This window comes from Bison bison, unplaced genomic scaffold (genome assembly GCF_000754665.1).
Source record: "Bison bison bison isolate TAMUID 2011002044 unplaced genomic scaffold, Bison_UMD1.0 scf7180017863950, whole genome shotgun sequence".
Taxonomy (NCBI): domain Eukaryota; kingdom Metazoa; phylum Chordata; class Mammalia; order Artiodactyla; family Bovidae; genus Bison; species Bison bison.
This window is the reverse complement of record NW_011494522.1, coordinates 756,556-764,436: the sequence shown is the minus strand read 5'-3', so window position 1 is coordinate 764,436 and position 7,881 is coordinate 756,556. Positions and strand designations below refer to the sequence as shown.

General features: G+C 43.9%; 1 protein-coding gene across 1 annotated transcript in view; it reads left to right on the top strand.

Annotated features, from left to right (window-relative positions):
- The first annotated feature begins 7,741 nt into the window (after positions 1 to 7,741).
- Positions 7,742 to 7,881, top strand: part of CSRP2 (cysteine and glycine-rich protein 2) — a 20,758-nt gene continuing 20,618 nt past the window's right edge. The window contains exon 1 of the mRNA XM_010833871.1: positions 7,742 to 7,876. The gene's annotated coding sequence lies outside the window, so the exon portion shown is untranslated. The remainder of the gene's footprint in view (positions 7,877 to 7,881) is intronic.

Sequence of the window (7,881 nt, the reverse complement as noted above, 5' to 3'; positions counted from 1 at the left end):
CTCTACCCAAGGATCAAACCTGGGTCTCCCACATTGCAGGCAGATTCTCTACCCCTGCACCACCTGAGAAGCCCAAAGGCTAGAAAGCCAAACATTTCCAAGACTCCCTTGCAGCCTGGCTTCCACAAATAACTGAGTTTCCACCAAACCCAGATGGAAGATACATTCCCTGAGCCAGATTTGGAAGGCAAGTGAGTGACATGAAGTGAAGATCATGCTCAGGGATGGCAGATCTACTCTCAGTCTCTAGGATGATAGCCATTGAGAGGCGAGCATGGGCAGACATGGCGTCTCCTTTCACACTGTGCTGGGCTCAGCTATTGTTCTGGGCTCTGTTAGCAACACTTGCAACCCTGCTCCTCTCAGAAATTCTGTGGTCTGCAACTAAGAACCCTAATTAATACCTGTGAAGGCCTTTTCATGTCAAAAAATACAAGTCAAGAAATATTATATAATTGCTACTAGTAGAATCAGAGAATTCTAGAGCTCAGTGGGAACCGAGCAATCAATTAGACTTGGGAAAATATGCTCAAAGAAGTTAAATAACTCACTCGTTTCCCCAGATGGAGAGCAGTGGAGGCAAGACCACATGTCAATCTCCTTATCCCCACTCCATATAAGGAATTTACTCCACGCTTGCATCCCAGTGAGAAGATGGGCAAAAATGGCAGTGCTCCAAGTTAAACTTCATGGTTGCATAACACACTCATCCATCATCTGGGAGGCTTTAGCCCAAGAAAGAGCCACAGTGTAATGTCTTTTTAATGTGTTGCCTCTTCTTTCCATCCACTTCCATCCCCCAGAGCAGGCCCATCCCCAGAGATGCTCCCCTGGGTGAAGACCTGCTGACTTAGTCATGGTGCCATGACCAAACACTGTAGCCTTCACTCCAGTTGGCTATGGGGTGGAGCATCTCCTCAGGCGACAGAGGTTTCTGTTTGGTTTGTATGAATGAAGACTTGCTCCCAGGGAGCTAGCAGTCTGTAATGCCGTCAAAGAGGGACAGTTCTTTTCGCTCTTCTCTTATGACAGCAAAGAACCATTGTCGAAAGGCTCCATTTGGTAATGGAAAGAGTTTCGGATCCAGACTGGATTTGAATCCCAGCTCTGCCACTTACTAGCTATGTGACTGTGGGAAAAGTTATTCAATTTCCACAAGTCTCTCACTTTACTTAATTGTAAAGTGGAAAGAACGATAATGGCTTTTACAAGGCTGTTCTTTGGACCAGAAGAAATATTTCTGTAATGTTTGACATGTAAGGGACATTCTCAGGTGGCTCAGTGGTAAAAGTCCACCTGCCAATGCAGGAGACTCCAGTTCGACCCCTGGGTTGGGAAGATCCCCTGGAGGAGGAAATGGCAAACCACTCCAGTATTTTTGCCTGAAAAATCCCAGGGACAGAGGAGCCTGGAGGGGTCACAAAGAGTCGGACGTGAATGAGTGACTGACACACACAATAAATAGTTATTTTTATTGGGTTGCAATATATGCTGTTAACCTGAAGACCAGCCAATGGAGTATGTGTTGGCCCTTCCCTATTTATGATTTTATAGCTGAATTTGAACAGAAGAGTAAGATAACTCCAGGGTAGCCCACTGCCATTTTACAAAGGATTTAGACAGTTTCTTGAGTCCATATAAACATTCATATCTGAGCTCATACCCAGCCATTAACAGGTCAGTGGGGTTTGTTTCTGCTGCAGCCCTACAAGTCTTCCACTAAGTAAACATAGGGACAAATAAATCAAAGCTTGAGTCTTTGAACATATGACATTATTTAAGAATTAGGAATGGAAATTAGGTATTCCCACAGTCTTTGGAACGGTGTGAGTCAATAATATTTAAAGTAAAAGGTAAGTCAGTTTTCCCTATAGACATATAAATATAGAATTTATAGGAGTTGGGGTGTTTTCAGATATTAACCTTTTTTCTACAGTTCAACATTTTTCTTATGAGGTGAGAGCTGCAGGAACATGACAATTTTTATTTTGTTTTGCAAGAAACGGTTCATTTTACAAATGACATTTAATCCCATATATGAAGATTACACAAAAGTCCTAGCAGGCATATGCCGTAAGTAAGTAATTAAGTGCCGGTCAATTATAGCGCTGTGCATTGTTTCCAGAATCCTGTTAACTTTCCTTACATCATTTCCCAGAGAAGCATTACATATATATATATATATATATATAATGTTTTAACTGGAAATTTTTATGAGGCTTTCTCTGAAGCTTTATTCAACGATAAAAATACATATGGAAATCTTGTTTAATGATATTTGAAATGAAATATATACCCAAATGCTCATTCTTAAATCCCAAACTAGACTAATTTTCTACTTAGTCTTTTTCTGAACAGAAGGGAAAAAAATCAAAATACTTTGATAAGCACTACTGCAGATTCTAAAATTTTTTATTGAAATTTACTGGATAAATATACACTTACTTTTATACAATCTGTAGCAATAGAAAAATTTATATGAAAGTTAAAAAAAAAAATATATATATATACATTTTATTTTCCTGAAATTATCTAGTGTTTCTTATCAAGCATGAGATAATTCTTTTGGGGGGAAAGAAATAGGTTTCCTAGTGGTTGTGGCTTTGAGAATTCATTCCCATTTCTCACCAAAACAAGCTCTTAAGACAGACGTTAACATTTGTGTGAAACTTTAGAACTGTGACCTTTCTTAGAATATTCCATTTTGTGAGTGTACACACAATCACATATTCATTCAACATTGTCTCATAACCGAGAGGTCAAACAGGGTCAGCACTGAAAGATGGTAACTGGTTTGGCAATCGGGGACTCTCCGTGACCACAGTGAGAGGCTCAGGGTCTCTCAAGAGGGTGCTGTCAAAGTTGCAACAAGGGCTGGAGTCATTTCAAGCTTGACAGACTGTAGAATCTCCTTCCAAGCTCACTCATGTTTTTGTTGGCAAAAGGCTTCAACTCCTCGGAGTCTGTTGGCTGCAGGCCTCTGTTCTGCACCATGTGGGCCCTCCACGGGCTGCTTGCGTGTCCTCCTGACATGGCTGCTGGCTTCCCCAGAGCAGTGATCCATCTGACAGAGACAGAGATGCAGAGAGAGAGAGGGACGGGAGTGGCAGGACATAGGAGTAAATTACAATGCCTTTCAGGATGTAGGCTGAGAATCATAGACTTTATGCTATTTTCTAGAAGTGAGTCACTAAAACCACCACACAGTCAAGGAGAGGGGAAATTAAATGCCACCGAATGAAAAATCAAAGAATGTGTGGACGTAGTTTCAAACCACCACAATCAGTTGAGAGTCCTAACTGCAAGTTACAGAAATCCCACCTCAAAATGAAACAAACATCAATGGGAACTCATTTGTTCGCCAAATGAAAAGACCCTGCAGGTACACAAACTCTGTGAGTCGTTTGTTCAGAGCTCTGGCTCTATTTCTCTGATTCTCTTTGTGTTGAATCCTTAGGCTGGTTTCCTACCAGAAAAATATGACTGTAGAAACTCTAGGCCCCATGTGTGTGCATAGAACTTGCCAGACTGAAGAGAATGGCTCCCTCTCAACATCCCAACAGAGTTCAGAGACTCCCTCTGACTGGATGGGCTGAGGTCACGTGACTTGCCATGCAAACCAGGGGTTGGAAGGCTTAGATTGGCTCCAGAGCGCCACCCCAAGTCAGGGCTGTGGAGGCTGTTCCCTGAAAGCACAGGGACCTCCAAACAGAAACCTGGGCCTCTGGGAAAAGGGGAATGGATGCTAGTGAGACAGCCACCAAAACCTCCTACAAAACTCAAGGAAGTTTCTGTCAACTTTTAAAAATGGGGTAGAGAACATTTTTGTAATTATTGATAGAAAGGGAAGGAAGCAGTAGAAATAGAGAAATTGAAGAGCAAAGTAATATAAGCATGCCAAAGAATGAAAAGCTCAGGCAGAATGGATATTCTTGATAAGGTGGGAGAAGCACCTGATCTTCTGAGATTAGGGACAGCAAGTATAAACATGGGGGGAAATATGGTGATTCGAGGCAAAGTGGAGGAAGGCTCAGGCAGTGCTGGCTGGTGAATGGGAATTAGAATGAGGGAGAAGGTGATGTCACCCGCTGAAAGAGGAGAACACTATAATGGGACATCTCGGGGGTTAAGATGGTTGAAATGGACAGACTCAAAGGCTAAATTTAATGGTAGTTTTCATACTAGAAGAGCTAGAAAAACTCTGCTGCAGTAAGAAAGTCTAAACCAGAGGAGCCTGGTGAACTACAGTCCATGGAGTCTCAAAGAGTCAGACCTGACTGAGTGCGCATACATACATGCATGCACACACACACAAGCAGAGCTGGAAAAGCAAGAATGCTCTTGTAGAAAAGAAAACTTAAATAATGCTGCAACAGAAGGTAACAGCAGTGAAGGGAAATACTGTAGTATTCATTAAGGAAAAGGTTAAGAAATAACCAAATTAAAGAAAGTGGGAGTTTGAAGAAAGTTTTAAAAAAAGCAAATATGCTAAGTGTCAAAAATCATATTTTAATCTACCTTTCAGATTTTAAGCGTATAAAACTTACATTATTTAGTCTCTGCCAGACAGTGCCTCACAGAGTATAGGGGTAATTTTTGAGTATGGGTAATTTTTAATTCTTACCATGGCTTCTAAATCTTGGCAACAAAATGAGGTGGGAATATCTGCTTCTTTTTTATTATTAAGCATGTAGATAAGCAAAATGAGAGAATGTATATTTTTTTCCTTCATTTAACACATACTAAAAGATTCCTTTCCACCTAGCTGGCTTCTGGGAAGGAATCCTTGCCTTAAAAGAAAGAAGCCTTATGTTTATATTCACACACTCATCTGGCTCAGAGTTTTGTTAAGAAAAAGTAGCATGAAATAAAAAGAATAAAAATATTTGAAAAATCTGACCTTGAAGTACAAGGTCATGAAGAAAGGCAGCCTAGGTTCAACTTGCCTTAGGACAGCGACCTTGATAAAGGTCTTTGATTCAAAATTGGTTAATGGGTTCCAGAGACTGAAGGAGCTGTTATACAAGTATAACCTGCCTTTCTTGGGAAAAAGAAACACCCTGCTGGATACATTTAACCTTCAATTTTGCCTCTTATAATAAGGTGGAAGGAGTCAAGCAGACTAGGACCATATGGAAATTAAGAAAGGCCTATTCTTCTCTGTGAGGGCACATTTCTCCCACTAGCTCTTTCCCAGGCTGACAATTTACTTTCTACTGGCAGTCTCTTAATGGTTTTGGAAGATACTTCATACTTTCTTACTACCAAACCCTTTGTGGGCAACATAAGATGAACCATCAGCAAAACCTGGCTTCTATTTCTTTCTGAAGACAGAAGAGGACATCAAGATATCCTTGCTTCACATAACTATCATCATTTACTGAGTGTTCACCAGGCGCCACATGCGATACTTGGCATTTTACATACATCATCTGATGTAACTCTCCCAACAATGCTACAAGGCGTGTACTATCATCATTTGACAGGTAAAGAAACAGATACAGAGAAGACAAGCATTCGGTCAAGCTCACAGGGTTAGTAGGTGTCAGAGCTGTATGTTGAAACCACATCTGTTTCTGAAGCTCACACTATTTCCTTTGTGCCACTCTGTCTAAATTAATGGAAAGAATTCCCAGCATTTATATTGAAAAGAGTCAACAGTTTAAGGAAATGTTTAATATAAGAGAAATAAAATATTTTTTAAATGTGGATAGTTCAGTACAAATATAGATTAAAAATCAAATGTTGCACTTTATCCCCAAACTCACTGTAAAATACACTCAGACAAATACATAGACAGATAGCAGAAATACTTTTTAAGGTCAGAAGCAAAGTGAAAGTCACTCAGTTGTGTCCAACTCTTTGCGACCCCATGGACTTCAGTCTGTGGAATTCTCCAGGCCAGAATACTGGAATGGGTAGCCTTTCCCTTCTCCAGGGGAGCTTCCCAACATCAAGCCCAGGTCTCCTGCATTGCGGGTGGATTCTTTGCCAGCTGAGCTATCAGAGAAGCCCTCAACTTCAAATGCTAGGAGGTAACTGACAAGTTTAGGGATGACATGAGCATATCAGAAAGCAAACAGCTCAGGCCTGGAGGTAACAAAAAGAACCCAAAAGAACTGAGAAAGGACAACAATTTACTGAAAACCAGCGTGGCATCAAAATTCACTTATGGCTTCATTCAGTTAGAAACACGACATAAACCAGTGCAAGAAAAAATAAATACTGTAAGCAGCAGAGTTAAAGGGTATATAGAATCTGAAAAACAGATTCTTCATGTTGGCCCCAGGAGTCAAGTCACTGTTACATTAGATGATGTCATGAAAATAGGGGCTGACCATATTTAGCAACACTCACAGCAGGCAGGAATACTTCCAGACTCCCAAGACAATATCAGGAGATGTCAATCACCACTACGTGTTTTTGCACAGTACTGGGTGGACAGAGAATAACGCTGCTGTTTTAATGGGTTTATCCTGGATTGGTCCCAGCACATAAAATAAAACAATAATAATACTATAAGCCACTTTGACATGCAGATATATACCAGGGTGGCGTTCTCAACCAATGCCCTCTGCCCCCTTCCCAGGAGGGCACTTACCACTGTCTGGGGACTTTTTGATTATTACAGTGTGTAAGGAAGGGTGTTATTGACATGTCGGTGGAGACATTCTACAATGTGCAGCAAGCCCTCACAGCTACGAATCATGCAACCCCAAATGCCTACAGTGTGGAGTTGGAGAAGCTTTGCACTAGAGGAGGCTATTGCATTTGTGACCTGAGGGAACGCCTTGGTCACTGCCTCTTGGAGTTCTCCACTTTCCCAAACACCAACTCTCAGGGATCATCGCTGCTGGCACAGAGGTCTCTAGTAGCCTAGAATTGTGAACAAGGTAGAGATGCCATTGTTTATTTTTCTTTCCACCTGAAACAATAAAGCAGACTGTAAGGTCCGGTATCAGGTCGCCTCGGTTGTCACTGCCGTCCCTGGGGTTTTCCGACACCGACGCAGCAGGGTCCTTTGGCGCCCGGGTTTGCGGGCTGGGTTTGCCCCCCCGACCCCTGCAGCAGTGTGTGCAACCGTGGTGGGAAAAGCAAAACACTTGGGTAACGAGGCGTTTTGTGTAACGTCATTTATTTAGTCTAGATGAGAAATTTTGCTCTTTAAGAACAGGAAGGCTGCGCGAATTCCCAGAAGCTGGAAATCGGGCCACAGGATACTTGTCCATTGGGGAAGTTGATCACTTTGAGTTTACTTATAACGATAAGGCAAGGGAGGGGGTGGTGGAAACCCCCGATCTGGCCGATTTTCTACTGCTGGAAACCCCTCGACCTTGGAGTGCTCCGTCCTGAAGGAGAACCGGCGCCCGCGGTAGGAACGGCACGTCGCAAGAGCTGTTTCCCGACGGGACCGTCCCGGCGTCCGGCCTCGCGTCAGGGTGAGGCGGTCTCCTTTCCCAACTCCTGAGCGCCTCTGGAAACCGCGGGCTTCAGGGGCTAGGGTGAAGAGGAAACCGGCGGGAACGGTCCCAGTACGGTGGGGGACACCCGGCGCGCGGGATGCAGCAGGAAAAGGCGGGATTCTGCCTTTGTCTCTCCGGCCTCACCCCGGGGACCCGCCACGCGCAGCCCTCCCGCCAGACGCCCCCAGTCCTAGCAGCGTGCCCGGGAGGCCGCCCGGGGGGGCGGGGCGCCGCGAGGCGGGGGTGGTGCACACAGGCCACACCCATTGGGCTTTAAGAGGTACCGGCGCGGCGCGGCAGGGCGCTGTGGGGTGGGGGCGGGGTGCACAGAGGCCACGCCCACGGGGGCTTTAAAAGGTACCCGCGCTCTCCGCCGGGTTGCCAGACTCCCGCCGCGGTTTCTGCGACCTGTTCTCGA